Source organism: Sebastes fasciatus, chromosome 4 (genome assembly GCF_043250625.1).
Source record: "Sebastes fasciatus isolate fSebFas1 chromosome 4, fSebFas1.pri, whole genome shotgun sequence".
Classification (NCBI taxonomy): domain Eukaryota; kingdom Metazoa; phylum Chordata; class Actinopteri; order Perciformes; family Sebastidae; genus Sebastes; species Sebastes fasciatus.
Genome location: NC_133798.1, coordinates 21,876,602 through 21,892,340, shown reverse-complemented (window position 1 = coordinate 21,892,340; position 15,739 = coordinate 21,876,602). Strand labels below are relative to the sequence as shown.

At 39.8% G+C, this 15,739-nt stretch overlaps 1 protein-coding gene across 8 annotated transcripts in view; it reads right to left on the bottom strand.

Moving 5' to 3' along the window:
* Positions 1 to 15,326, bottom strand: part of megf11 (multiple EGF-like-domains 11) — a 91,400-nt gene extending 76,074 nt beyond the window's left edge. For all 8 annotated transcript variants that reach the window (XM_074632796.1, XM_074632804.1, XM_074632797.1 and 5 more), the window contains exon 1: positions 15,082 to 15,326. The gene's annotated coding sequence lies outside the window, so the exon portion shown is untranslated. The remainder of the gene's footprint in view (positions 1 to 15,081) is intronic.
* Positions 15,327 to 15,739: the final 413 nt, after the last annotated feature.

Here is a 15,739-nt window from a genome sequence, read left to right as displayed (position 1 = left end):
ACAATGACATGTCGGGGGACATGCTGGTTTCTGACAAGCGGAGCAGCAAAACAACCCAAAACCCTGCTGCTACCGACCGCAAAAACTGAAGTGAAAAGCTCCTCGGATAGTATTCTAGGCAGCACATGTGCTGAGTGGTGGAAAGTAATTTTTTACCACTACAGTACATTAACACAAGTACTGTTCTTAAGTACAAGTTAGAGGTACTGGACCTTTACTTGGGTGTTTCTATTTTTTTCCAAATTTATACTTACACTCTGCCACATTTCAGAGGAAAACGATTAAATATTTTTCACTCCAGTACATTTATCTGAAAGTAGAGCTGCAACGATTAATCAATTAGTTGTCAACTATTAAATTGATTGCCAAATATGTTCTGGTTTCTTTACTCCTCTTTGACAGTAAACTGAATATCTTTGAGTTGAGAACTTAACAAGACATTTGAGGACGTCATCTTGGGCTTTGGGAAACACTGATCGACATGTTTCACCATTTTCTGACATTTTATAAACCAAACAACTAATCGATTAATCGACAATGATAATAATCAATGGTTGCAGCCCTATCTGACCGTAATTATTATTAGTTGCTTTGCAAATTAAGATTGTAAAAACAAATCGCATGTCACAAATCACACATCTATAATATTAAAGTATTGCTTCCTTCATCAATACTTATACTTGTCAACTATTAAATTAATCGCCAAATATTTTGATAATCATTTAATCATTGTGACTATTTTTTTAAAGAAAAAAAAGTCAAATTTCTCTGATTCCAGCTTCTTAAAGGGACTATTTCGTCGTCACACATGCGCGCTCGCATATGCGCGTTCGCGTGTAGCCGCTGTACCCTCCTCCTCTGCCTGCTCGCCTTCACTCAGACAGCTCAGCTCGCTCCACCTCTAGACGTGAACGCGCGCTCACTCCACACTGCAGAAGAGTTAGTTTAGCTCTGAGAATATCTAGTGAATGTACAGGGGACGTTTGTGCAGAAATAACTGCTGCAACTCCTCCAGACCAACAGAGGTTTTCCGTGTCTTGTGAAGTGACGGAGCTCTACAGAGATTTACGTAGTCTTCTCGTTACCGACCGGGTGCCGGTGTCTCCTCTGCTCTCTCCGGCTGCGGGCAGAGAGAGCAGGGAGACACGCTGCAGAGCCCCGCTGCTTCAGCCTGCACTTAGGCAGGAAAAGCCAACACTAGGATCAGATCTAAATCATGTTCATGGAGAGACCTCCGTCTGGTCAGCTAACATTACTGCCAAGCAGCTGAAATATAGAGTGATATTGTGGTTTTAGCTGACTTGTGTCGCCTCACTGTTTTGAGTGATGCTCGTTCAAGTATATTTAGAGCGAGCAAGCGCGAGCCCGACGCTGACTTTTGTTGATTTCACGGCCACAGGTGTCGCTGTTAAGAAGCATTTCTGAAAGTTACAAATAGTCCCTTTAAATGTGAATATTTTCTGGTTTCTTTACTCCTCTATGACAGTAAACTGAATATCTTTGAGTTGTGGACAAAACAAGACATTTGAGGACGTCATCTTGGGCTTTGGGAAACATTCATCGACATTTTTCACCATTTTCTGTCATTTTATAAACCAAACAACTAATTGATTAATCGAGAAAATAATCGTTACTTGTTCTGCATAAGGAGTACTTTAACTTTTAATACTTTAATGACATCTTGCTGATGATCTTGTGTACTTTTACTTGAGTACACTTCTGAATGCAGGACTTTTACTTGTGGTATTTTTACTTTTCCACAAGGAAAGGATCTAAACACACAAATATTTCCATTAAACATTAGTCTGTTCTGACCTTAATGGAGACCAGGAATCTAGTTAGTGAATTTCCTTGATTTCTTGTTTCATTCCTCTCCATACACATCACTTTAAAGAGACTTGCATTGGCATCAAGCGTATTGAAGTCATAAAGCCAGAGAGGGTGTTTGTCGCTGCATTTATGGGAATTTCAGTAATGCTGACAGCATGAAGTGCAGCCAAGGCAGCAATGTCTTATACCTGCTCTCAGTAAAAATGCACTCCTGGGTACTTTACTTTTTATTACACTTGAATGATTAGCAATGCCAGCTTGACATGATCCAGCTAAGGATTAACTTCACAATCTCTCAATCTCAGACCGGACACTGTGTGACTATATTACTGCTTAGTTATGGTTATGGACATAGGACACAGTGAGATCACGTTATTTTATATAAGACAGAAAGAAAGTGTCATCATGCTTCAGCTCTGGGCTTTTGCATATGATTTCCCAAGCAGAGAGTGAAGATGGACAGAAGACAAATGCACCATATTCATATTATTAGCATGGACGACATTCATATGCAGAGTTTCAGTCTCTGAGGAGTGCTGAAGTACTCAGCTTCACTATACATTGTGCCTCTGATGATATATTGTATTAAAAAATAGAAACTAATGTACAAAAATTGTTATTTTATTTGAAGACTTATTTCAAGTATTGCAGGTGTCCACTACATATTCTAACTTTAATTGCTTTTACATTCACACAACCAGTCTGTATTCACATCAACTATTTTGATAGCTGATTAATCATTTCAAGTATATTTTTTTTTTAGAGCTGCAACGATTAATCGATTAGTTGTAAACTATTAAATCAATCGCCAACTATTTTGATAATCGATTAATCGGTTTGAGTCATTCTTTAAGAAGAAAAAATTTAAAAAGTCTCAGATTCCAGCTTCTTAAATGTGAATATTTTCAGGGTTTCTTTACTCCTCAATGACAGTAAACTGAATATCTTTGAGTTGTGGACAAAACAAGACATTTGAGGACGTCATCTTGGTCTTTGGAAAACACTGATCGGCATTTTAAAGACCAAACAACTAACCACCGACTAACTAATAGACTAACAACATCAATTAATCAAGAAAATAATCAACAGATTAATCACCAATGAAAATCATCGTTAGTTGCAGCCCTATTCATTTTTTCTAGCGAAAAATTGACAAACATTCTTTGGTTTCAGCTTTGGACAAAACAGGAAATTTAGGAAACTGTGATGGACATTTTTCAAAAATCTTCAGCCATTTCATAGACCAAACGATTAAAGCAGCAGTGAGTAGTAGTTTGAGTTTGCAAAGTGATGAACAGCCAATAGGACAGCCCAATGATGCCAAACATATTCTGCCTACTGCAGGTTTAAATGAGAAAATAATCAGCAGATGAATTGATAATGAAAATAATCATTAGTAGCAGCCCTAGTATGTTTTAAAAAGGAGGGCACTTTATAAATACAAACATTTGAATTTATCAAGCTATTATGGTATTGAATAAATGATGGGATGGAAATACATTATTTAGTGGAGTTACACTCTCCTGTGTTAAGCCTTCAAACCTTCTCAACTTGGTTGCATTTTGGTGTTTCAAGTCAACCATTAATGAACTTATAACCTCCAGCTGACGGCACTGGTAACGTCGTCGGGAATTATCAGCGATTAGGAAAATCCTCAGAAGTTTTAAAACTGGTCGATCTTCAGCTGCTGCATCAACAAGCGGTCTCATGAAACTGCTATAACATAACAGCAACAATACAACTTTCACGACTGTGATTTCTACTTGGAGGTTGAGGCACCTGAGAAAACGCTGTGCGTCGTTTAACAGGAGCTTAATTCTGGCCGCATGGTTTATTCATGTGGCGACCGCTGATATCACGACTCTCATAAATCACGCAGTGCGGCATGCTGGACGTCCACGCGCTCGGGCAGGGCTCACTAATCTCAACACCATCTTTCATCTGAATAACCTTGCCTTACCGCAGGGCAGGCCAACACCAGACACAGCCCATTGGAGGGAGGCCATCCTCATACTTTTATTTCTTTCACAAAGACTTTCTGCAGCCCGTCAGAGCAGACAAACACTGTCCTGTGTGCTCGCAGGCAGCCGTCTGCCCACTCTCAACCACAGGCAATAATAAGAAATTGCATCGTGGACATCAGAGGAACTAATCTAGTCTAACGTTAGCTTTATGAATTTAGATTCAGACTCACGAGGGAGGGGAGCAGCGGCGCCGGTCGAGCCATCTGTTCAGAAGTGGTTCAAAGAAAGAGCAGAACATTTGAAACTAATGTGAGTAAACATGATCATCAAATATAGATAATAGAATAGAGCATATAGCAAATTTGCCCTCATTTTTCTTATGTTTTTTCTTCTGTCAAACATTATTACATTGTTTTTTTGTAATTAATTGGATTTTCCTTATCCACATAACAGGCACAGAATCTATAAACATGTCGCCAATTACCAGCTTTAGGCCTACACTTTCTGTAAGAAAACTAATTAGTGAAACAACAGCACTTGATGAATCAAAACGACAATGTGCCTGATGTCACATAGCTCTGCCTGCTGCTTAGAATAGCCACTATGTTTCACCCCATGCTTCTGATAACAAACCCCAGGCGTCACAGTGACGGCCAAATGTCTTGCAATGGCCTCTGCGCTACGTCTGTCCTCTCTCTGGCCTCCTGCTGCCACCAGGAGGAAGCACCAGTCGGGATCCTCCTCCTCATCGCACCAGTAAGGCTACAGACAATTAGCCACCCTGTGACTGACTGCGAGTAATGAGAGCTGCTGGAGAACAGTTGGATATCTTAGGACAAATTAATGTGTGAATATTAGCCTGTTGAACCGTCTGCCTTCTCCCACCAGGAGAACAAAACTCAACTATTACTTTGGAGCTCTGGGTCAAAGAAGCCACACAATCATGCACACGGAGCAGCCCAAACTATTAGAACTGTATTCTATAAAGTTACATTCTCTACAGAGAGACAGGGACAAACTCAGCAGAAGTGTGGACAGAAAAACAAATGAACAAAAAGTGGAGGGAAGAAGGCACTGAACAGGCGAGTACAGGGACGCTAGCTGAGCAGTTCGCCATGAAATGCTGAAACAACAGCACGGCTGCCAGGGCAATTTTACACCCCAATAGTTTCACACCTCAGCCACCAACCCCTTCCAACTCTGAACCTTGTATCTTCTTGGTGTCTTCATTTATTTTGTGTCAGTGTCCAAGATGTGAGAAGCCAAGCAGTGAGAAACTCGTCCCAAATGTCGCAGGGTAAGCGGTGTGTGAAGCAGACGTGGGGGAGCGAGGAAGAGAAAAGCCACTGCGCCTGGATGCACCTTGCTTTCTGTGCAGACAATCCTCTGAGATCTCACAGGAGGGGTTGGTTTTTTTTAGTACTGCACTTCAAAACTAGTCTTACACATAGGAAAACAAATAGCATATAACTGTATACTGATCACTGTTATGTACTGCAGTAGTGGAAGAAGCACGCAGATACTTAAAGTAGTACCAAAATATTAATGTAAAAATACCCCATTACAAGTAACGAGTCCTGCACTTCAAATCTTACTTAAGTAAAAGTAGAGATCAGCAAAATGTACTCAAAGTATCAAAGTAAATGCACTAAAACGGCCTCTGTAACTGATATATTATTATATATGACATTATTAGACCGTTAATACTGATGCATCAATGTGTAAGCAGTACTTAAAGGAGCAGTGTGTAGGATCTGGCGGTATCTAGCGGTGAGGTTGCAGATTACAACCAACTGAAGCCTCTCCCGTGTGCCAAGCATGTCAATGAACTACGGTGGCCGATGCAAAAATGCAAAAAGCCCTATCTAGAGCCAGCTGAAAGAGTAGCTTAGGTCATCTGGAGCAGAGCCAGTGCGTAGAGTGTGTGTGTGTATGTGGGAAGTGAGTGGTGAAGCAAGAGAGAGCGGCGGCAACAGCAGCAAGTAACGTTATCGACTCCATCCCAAGCAGGAAAAGTTAACCGTGTTTGTCTGTTCTGGGCTACTGTAGAAACATATGTGAAGAGGACCCGCTCCCTAGATATAAATGGCTCATTCTAAGCTAATGAAAACACAACGATTCTTAGTTTCAGGTGATTAAATACCAATAAAAACATATTTATTATTATTAGTATATTCCATTTATGCCAAAAGATCCCCCTAAATGTTACACTGTGGTGAAGCTATTTTTACTACTTTATATGCTGTTTGGGAAACATCACTTAACTCCCTAACTCGGGGTCGGTCGCCCTCCAACGGGTCCCAAGATAAATCTGAGGGGTCATGAGATGATTAATGGGAGAGAGAAAAGAAGAAAAACCTAAGTACTTTTTTGTTTTTTACTTTTCTCTACTCGTTGATTTGTTGTGATATATTGGACAATTTGAACAGCTATTGAAATGAAACTATGTGAGAAGTTTAGAGGAGAAATGACTGCCACAACTCAGACATCTGAAACATGACGAGGATTCACAACTAAACACTGATATTTCTTTTATAAGGGGTCACCAGTCAAAAAGGTTGGAACCACCAGTTTAATCTTTAACAATGTGTTTTGTTTTGTTTCCTCTTAGTCGATCAGTTGACTAATCGGTCGTCTTGGTCTTAGTCGACTAAGATTTCTTTAGTTGATTAGTCCTTTTTCTTATGTTTTTTTAATGCTGAATGACTTATTTCCAAGAAACTTATGAGCACGTCTCTGGTAAACACAAGATTTAAAGTGGTGCTTTTCTGTGATTCTTTGTGGAGAAACTCAGTTTCACAGATCTGTCAATTAAATCAACTAATTGATTAGTTGTCAAAATCGTACAAGCATTAGTCGACTAAGAATTACTTTGCACTACCTCAATTTTACTTGTGTACAGTACTTGCATTAATGTACTTAAGTACTTTCCATATAGGGCTATTAACCAATATTATATCGATATGATGATAGGAGACTAGATGTCTCAGATTTTGGATATCGTAATACGGCATAAGTATTGTCTTTTCCTGGTTTTAGAGGCTGCATTACTGTAAAGTGATGTCATTTTCTGAACTTACCAGACTGTTAATTAGACATTACATCTACATTATTGATGATTATTTATCAAAGATGGTTGTCTAAATATTTTGTCAAAGCACCAATAGTCAACCCTATATAATCTTTGCAGTGGTTTTATTTTGTCAAAAATATGGTGATATTTTATTTTCTCCATATCACCCTGCCCTATTTCCACCACTGATGTACTGTAGTTTTGTTATTTTAACAATCAAGTGCAGGCCAACAGACTCCACTGCTAATTCAGAGAAATTCAAGACGCTGTGATCTCTCACACACGACTCTGTGTATATTTAAGTGGAATTTCTTTTCTAAAAATAACCAATTATTAATATAACTCTTCATGTTCGACTAAAAGCTCCCACATTCTCTCTCTAGATCAATGGTCCTCTTCCTCGTGTAGCACATTAACCTTCTGGATGACTAGTCAATGACTGAAAGAGCAATGATTTACCATCATGATTATTAAATCTGAAAATATGCTTCTGCAGCACGTTAAGCCCGGCCATCGTGCAACCAGGTGATCTCAATTTGGTGAAATGAGAGCTCCATCGAGCGGATTTGCATTAAAGATGTATGCCCAATTTTTGCCACCACGACCTTTTAAATGTCCTTGAATCCCCCTTGAGCCAAACACGCCTACAGTACTTAGACTGAATGCATTTTTTAAAAAATGAACAAAAGAGAGGAGTGCTCTCTGTTCAGCCTGCCCGACGAAGATGCCTGCATTCATCACTGACAAATGAAGCCAAAATGTGACTGATATTGAAAATACACATAAATCCAAAGTCAAAGGCATTAGGAGGAAGTTGCTTGTACAATCATTAGGCTACAGAATATAAAACCACTGGGCTGAAGAAACAATGCACCGAAACGTGCTCTATATAAATCATCAGCTTCATTAGAGGTTCACATTGTTAAAACTTTTTCTCCATCTCTATTTCTCTGCAGTGTAAAATACAACGATATAATTGTGTCATATATCACAATAGCGTAAATATCACCATCCAACATACAAAATAAAATAAATGTTGTTATCTGATGCTCTCAGTGTCTTTGATTGCAGCCTTATAACAAATACTCTTAAAAATCCATACAAACCAAAATGAACATTGCAGCTACTCGACACCCTCACAACCCTCCCTGCTACTTTTTCAGCCATTATTCTCTCCACTCTCCCATGTGCTGTGGCAGGCGGGGCTGCCCGGTGCTGGAGCTCGGGGTGCCAAGTATTTGTGCCCTGACCTTCTGCTCTCTGGACGGGTCCGAGAGTGAAAGCACAGGAGATGGGACACTCGGCCTGCCTGGTGTATTATTCATGAGTCGCCCCTGAGTGGGCAGTTATTCAGCATCCGAATCCCAGATGTGGTTCAATCTGTGCTCCATTCAGCGTCCTGACTGCCGGCCATTGATCACGAACGAGGTACCCGGGTGCTGAATAAGCGCAGGGGCTTTATGTTAGAGGGCTCAAAGCGCCTCACTGATAGCACAAAGATCCATCACTAGACGTTGGACACGGGCCAGAGTTTGCTCGCTAGAACTGATCGGACAGGCTGAGAGGGGATGCAACATTTATTAAACAGGAGCAGCACAGCATGTGGCGGAGATGTGGCAGTAATACGTTATATGTGAGGGATCCATGCAACGTGGCAATAGAGCTGAGCGTATGCAAGTAAGCATCTCTGCTTCTGAATCAGATTTCACTTCCACAGAAGTCAGCTGCACTGTGATTATATTTATACAGCAAGAAGTACACACTCACACACACATAGAGAGAGAGGAAATACTATGATGAGGTCCTTCTCTGAAAGGTGCCAGAGGCAAGGCATCACACTCTAATAGGCATCACACTATTAATGGACAGTTGAGCATAGTGAATCATTTGTCCACTTTAATCATCAATCAAATATAGGCAGACAAATGTGGCATGACCACAACTCTTCCCTGGCCGCAATTGTCAGGATGATGATCATCCATCATCGATCATGTTGCAGAATTACTGTCTAATTTGAAATGAAATGTGAATAATAATAATAATTACATGTCAGCTCAGACATACAGGACTCACTGTGGTGTTTATTGAAACGGTCCCTACATAACAGTCTTCAGAGTTCATGTTCAGGTCAGCGTTTCATGTTAATTACTAGGGGAGGAAAAAAGAAAATTGATTCACCTATGTATTGCAATTATTTTTTTCCAGTTTTGAAATTGATGCTTAAATGCCAGAATCTATATATTTGCTTCATTTGAGTCTATGTAGAGGTAGAAGGAAGTTACTGCTTGTATTGTTGTAGTCTGAGTAACATGACGTCATATCTGTTCCGTATCCGTCAACCAAAACAAACCGCAGTCGGCTGCAGCGAGCCAAAATGAAAAAGTAGAAAACGGCGGAGGGTCCGCATGGATACGACCTGCACCCTCACATTTTAAATCCAAAGTGGTGAACACTACACATACAGTAAAGTATGGAAACACTTTGGGTTTCACACATTGACAGGAAAAGCAGAGTTAGATATCACGGCTAAAGCTGCATGCTAACTCTGTCATGGACAGGAAACGTTATCGTATTGTGGTAACGTGCGGTCGAGCCAGCCATCACTCTCATCTCCGTGGTCAAATCGTCCGACACAACAACTGTAGAGCACTCATATACTGACATTTATGGTAAATACATTCAAACGGTCCCAATAGAGCTGACCATGGATGTATAAAGAGAAGGGAGCTGACGGCAGAGCTAGCGACGCACTTGGTGAAGTTAGCGGAAGAATACATGTGTGACTACATCTGGTTTTTAAAATAAGGTGCTAACAAAGGGAACTGTATATGCAAAATACATATACGGAAATAAGATTGATTGGATTATATTAACCAGAAGAATAAAACATTACATGTCTCTTATAAATTAAAAAAGAAAATACCACTAATTTGTGAGGGGAATGTGTTTATTCTTTGATTTTTGAGTTGCTGGGAAAAAAATGAATAAATAATTCCTGATAATGACTGATATATTTGACTTCAGGACATCTCTGACTACATACATACTGAAGATCAAACATTTTTACTGTATCAAATTAGATGTTTTCCAAAATAAAAGTCCCTAGAAGTGTATGATTCAACTTTTTCCCATGGTCTAGCGTTAAAAAAGTTAACAAAAATTGCAATAAATTGTAATTTCAAATCACAATACTTAAAAATCGCAATACATATCGAAGTATTGTGATAGTGTCGAATCAGGAGATAGGTGTATCGACCCAGCCATATTATTAATTACATACTTTTTAAGATCAGTATTAAACTATTTTCCAAATTAATTTTACCTTTCACACACTGGATCTCTCTTTTGTTAGCAGATTTCTTTTTTTCTTCACATTTCTGATTTAATATTGTTTGTTAATAAAGGAGACAATCTGAGGAGTTTCAACACATTTAAGACCTATGAAAAGTTCACAACGTGGGATGCTGGGAAATGTCTGAGTTTGTTTAACAGGAATGGGTATTTTTTTTTAAAATTTAGCAAGCATTAAAAATGGCCTCAGTCTTTGAACCGAGTTATGAATCATCTTTTACATAAACATTTCTTGAGTCTTTTATCAAATGAATCACTGATTTTCTCAACATTTTAAAACACTCTTCATGCCTCTCAGGACCTTTTTGATGCTGTCAAAATAACATTACATATTCAATTTCAGCATGTTTCTGAGAGGACCATATTTCAATTCTTCCGCTCAACAACCTCAGTTCTTAAAATAAAAGCTTAGCCAACATTGAAGATGCTCACAGGTTTCTCCACAGTCTAAATAAGTGATTAAATCCTTTTTTAAAACTTTACAGTAATTAGTAATAAAAGCCAGTAAAGCCGTGAGTAAGCTATGCGTAAAAACTATATGCCTGAGACGGAGAAGTGGATTTTTGCTGTCTAAGGCGTAATGATGAATAATAGCCTTATCAACAAAGCACAACACATCCCAACACGCTGAGATCTTATCACTGCTCATTTCCTCAGCTCATGTATTTCCTGTATCTCCGGTGGGATAAATGTGTCGCGTGGTTCCCTGCACTCCCACTGACAACCTAGTCATGTCAAAAGACTCGGGCTTTATGGTAACGGTCCTTTCACGAGACAAGAAAGGAGAAAAAAAAGTGGCAGGTGTAAGCAGATGCATCAGCAGTATTTGCAAAAAGTCACCAGATTCCCACGAGGGACAAGCTAGTCATTAAAACAAACAAGAAAAGAACTGATGAGTGCATTAATCAGAGCGCGGCCAAGCATCGGCGGTGAGCTGCAGTCCGTGGCGTTCCTCCCCAGGAGCGGCTGCACCTGAGGGAGGGGGGATTAACGCAGCTCTACGCTGGAGCTCCTGTATCTGAAATCTGCCTGAGCTCATCGTTTCTGCTCCTCGCTAAGAGGCTGTGGCTGGATATCAGACTCAGGCAATCTATTCCCCTGCAGAGCGCTGGCTGACCGACATCAATGCCGTGCATTGTCGAATTATTAATTAAATGCATGCAGGCGTAATCAGATGCAGACATGGTCAGACCTCTGGGACGGCTAACATAGAATTGAAGCTGAATCTAAATTGCAGATTTCTTTCTTATTTTTCAATGCCAGCCAGCTTTGCTGTTTTAAAAATTTAGCATCACTTTGCACTTATTTAACTTAGTTTGGATGCAAATCACGCACGACCATGACTTTTCTTACAGTCCAGACAACAAGAAAGTGCATGACAAAACGGATTTACAAAAGTCTGCTTTTACAGTCAAATAATTCAGTATAGGCTGTAGCATAAATATGTTTACATATAGGAGATAAGATGTGGGTGTGTATGCTGTGTTATATTGTTTTTATTCCCTCTCCACAGACGTGCAAAAATGCCACAGCTTTCAAACGTGAAACAAAATCCTCCATATATTTCATTAACTTTTGTTAATGCAGTTGCTATGGCTCCGGGGTATTTGCTCAATGCCTGCACTTTTGCTGAAATAATAAGATCCATCAGTCAGCGCGGAGCAAAAAACAGCTTAATTTGCAGAATAAAGGTCATTGGAGCTGTTACTTTTGAGGGGCTTTGACAAGAGAACAGTGTTCAAAACAACAAACTCTGGAAGAAACACTGCCTTGAAATATTACAGTATACACTGAGGTGTTCACTTGTAGTTCTCAAAATCAGTGTCAAGCTTATAACGCTGAGCTGACTATTATGATTTGCCCTTGTGAACTGGACCCAACCCACTCATTTTCCTACAGCAGCACACGGTATATACACTACACATCTCCGTTCACACTGCCAGCAACACATCTGGCCTGTGGCGGGAAACTATTTCTCAGCATATGTGCTGATGAGTGTTTCCAAATCTTTTAATTCACATGTGATTAAGAGATTATTGAGCGTGCACGGGTCCAAACCAGCGTCTCATGAAGCGTTAATTGCATTCATTGAATATTTAAAGAATGAATCAGTGTGTCCTCTAAATCCAACAGATATTTAAAATGTACTTATACGCTGTTCTCGTATATTCTTTTCATTATGTCTCATCTACGTCGTGAATGGCTTTTACTGAGTAAAATCAAATTCCTACCATGTTTGCCAATAGAATGTGTCCTTGTGAAGTGAGAGAGCTGTCTGCCTTCCACAGCACACACACTCTCTTTCATTAATCAGCACTAATTAAACGTATTGATTGAGCCAAACATCAGGATTTCCAGTTGAAAGGGTTTACTAGACTGTAAAATGCACACAACAAAAAAACACACTACCAAATGTAGAAGCCACTTATGTGCCCTTGAAGGCTCCGTTGCTTCAGAAGAAGCTCAGAAAATGAGACAAAGATGCGTCCGCTCACTTCTCATTAAGTAATGTCAGAATTTGCGGCGTCTCGAAGGCAAATGTCGTCCTTGTCTCTACGGCGAGCTGAAGCCACTGAGGCTGAACTGAGTATCAATTTGTTTTCTGGCAGCATGACCTCTCATGCAGGATACAAAAAGTTGTGTGAAATGAAAACGCAGCTTGAATCGACCCCTAACCCTGGAGGACCACCAGATAGTATATAACAACAACAAGAACCTACACATCACAAGTTCTGATGAACAGACACTTTATTAGAGGGGGAATCACTTTAAAGCTCACTGAACATGTTACAGCTCAGTGCATGTCATCCCTCGACAGACTGAAGCTGTGTGTGGGTCTGATAAAAAAAAAAATCTTTTTGACCACATAAATGTTCTGCACACACAAACAAATAAATCTAAAAATATATATCATATAAATTTTGTTCAGACTTTTTCCATATTACCGTAAATTAAAAAAAGTTGTGTAAATGTGCATAATAAGGGGATGAAATGACCAGATATTGATCTCCAAAGACAACCATCTATCTCCAAATTAGGTGATTTTTAATTAATCAGATAAACTGATGGATTCAAAAGATTACAGTACTTCTTAAGATAAATAAATAATTGGATTAGCCGACGATTGCATTGTCACAAAGCACAAAAAGGCGGTTATTTATGTTCAAGGAAAACTGATATTTTGGAGATACCGTTCAGAGGACAGTGACGAAATATAAAAAAAAAAAAAAGAATATATGGGTTTAGTCAACTTGTCTGACAGCCAAAATTACACCTACATTAAAGTCGTAAATGAAAGAAAATAAAAACGTGAGACGTTAGTCCATGTTTTCTGTTATTCTGAAGGGCCACGATGGTCCAAAAAACACAACTGACTTTGTTTGTTGCTTCACTGGATTAGAAACTGTGAAACTGGTCATCTAACTTTGTAATACAAAGGCAAACAGCAATTATGAGATAAACATGAGTTTGCATGATGTGAATTATTTATTTGTGGATGTGTTTGTGTAGTTATAAAGGAGGGGAGGGAAAAAAAGAGGGATGTTAACATTGGGAAGTGATTAAAGACATCATTATATACCCAAAAACAAGACGTATTGTCTTATATGTATATCTTGTATACACAAAGTGTCAGTCTCGGGGTCAAAACAAAACCTGCATTGCTGTCGTGCCAAGGTACATATATGATAAATGACTTTATGACAAATTGCTATAATGCGGGGAACCCATGCAGAGCGGCTCCAGTGTATGCAGCTCCAACAGGGCAAAACAACAGTATATACTGTAGGGCTCCAGTTGCTTCAAATGAGACAGGGTGTGTGTGTATATGTGTGTGTTGTTGTGAGTGTTCACCTAATGTATCTGCCAGTTAAATCATTTTTACAAAAGCCATCTTGGTCTGTTTATTTTCCCTACAAAAGGAAATCAACAGCAGTAATGATTTCATTATTAAACCATGGTGCTAGATCTGCTCATTGACTAATAGACTAATGCAACTTTAATCAGCTGCTTTATCCTGCACTCTGTTGTCATCTAGTGGCACAAAAGTGACACAACACAACCTTTATTCAATACTGGAGCAAAAAATGTTCATCACATCACAGCTGCTGGATCCACGTCTCATCCTTGGCTTATAAGGACACAATATTATGTAAAAAAAATCCTCATTTTCCTCACAGAAATTCACCTTTAGATTAGATTGAGAAGATATTGCAACACACACACACTTGAAGCAATATTAAATGTAAAATAATTTAAGGTGAAACCAGTAAATGCAATGTTATTATCAGTCATGAAACTCATCAGAAACATAAAAAAAACGTAAATAATCTAAACTGAAGCAGTTCAGCTGCTTATGCACCCTGTAACACACTTCTCCATCATTAGCATTCACTGCATTGCAACAACAGGCTTTTAAATCTCTTTCTTTCCTCAAACTAATAGTTTTCCTGGCAGGACATGCAGCCTCGGAGCCGTGCAAAAACAACCCCCCCCCCACCAAAAAAACAATACATGTCTGCAGAATTATAAAACTCTCCGGGTGGGGATGATACAGCCCTTTTCTTTGGCACAGCACGCACATTTCCATGAGATAGACTCGCCAATAGCCTAATTAAATAGAAAGCACTATTTGTCACATCAAGCAGCCAGCAGCAGCAGAGCTCTCTCTCCAAAATGCCAAAAGGACTGCGCCTCAAGTTCAACAATACAAACAAACATCTCTTCTTTTAACAAACATCTGCAAAGCTGTTTATCATCACAGACACTGTGGTCGATGGTGGTGACATGCCTGCTGCTGCAGCATCATTAGCTTCCTCTGCAGATTCAATCAAAGACCCTTTTTGTTTTCGCGTTTGAACTCACCCTTCAGGAGACTTAGAGATTTAAAGTTATCGCCCTCGACCAGACTGGATTCAGATGCTCCACGGTGCAACACTGTCTCCCATGTTTAACAGAGAGTTAGAGCTCAAAGTGCAGGTGGGTGAATAAAGGTAGCAGGTAGTTTTCTGGAGTTGTTCAGTAGCAACACGGCGCCGAGCAGAAGAAGTCATGTGGTTGTGTGTGAGAGGAGCTCTCCGCTGCTTCCTCCTCTCTTCTCTCTCCTCTCCTCCTTCAGAGACTGAAGCGCGGCCCACTTTAAACTCTGGTGACGTCATGGGCGCTGATGCTGATGATGCACCCCCCCACCCTCCACGCCCCCCAGCACCCAGCCTCACCCAGCCTCCCCCATCTCTCCTTAATAAAAAATAATCCCATAATATTATAAATTAAATATTGCTCAATTTGGAAATGCCCCTTTAACAGGTAAACAACCTGTAGGACACTTTAAACCAGGCTATTAAAGGGATTGTTTGTAATTTCTTACAATATAAATCACCCGGGTCGGTGTCCCATGCGCGCTTGCGTGTGTCTACGTTGTTCAGACTCAGACACTAACACAAACTACACAGAAGCACCAGAACCGCAAAGTTATATCTAGTGAAGCCCGTCTTGCAAAACAGTGTTGGCCGCGGTCGGAAGA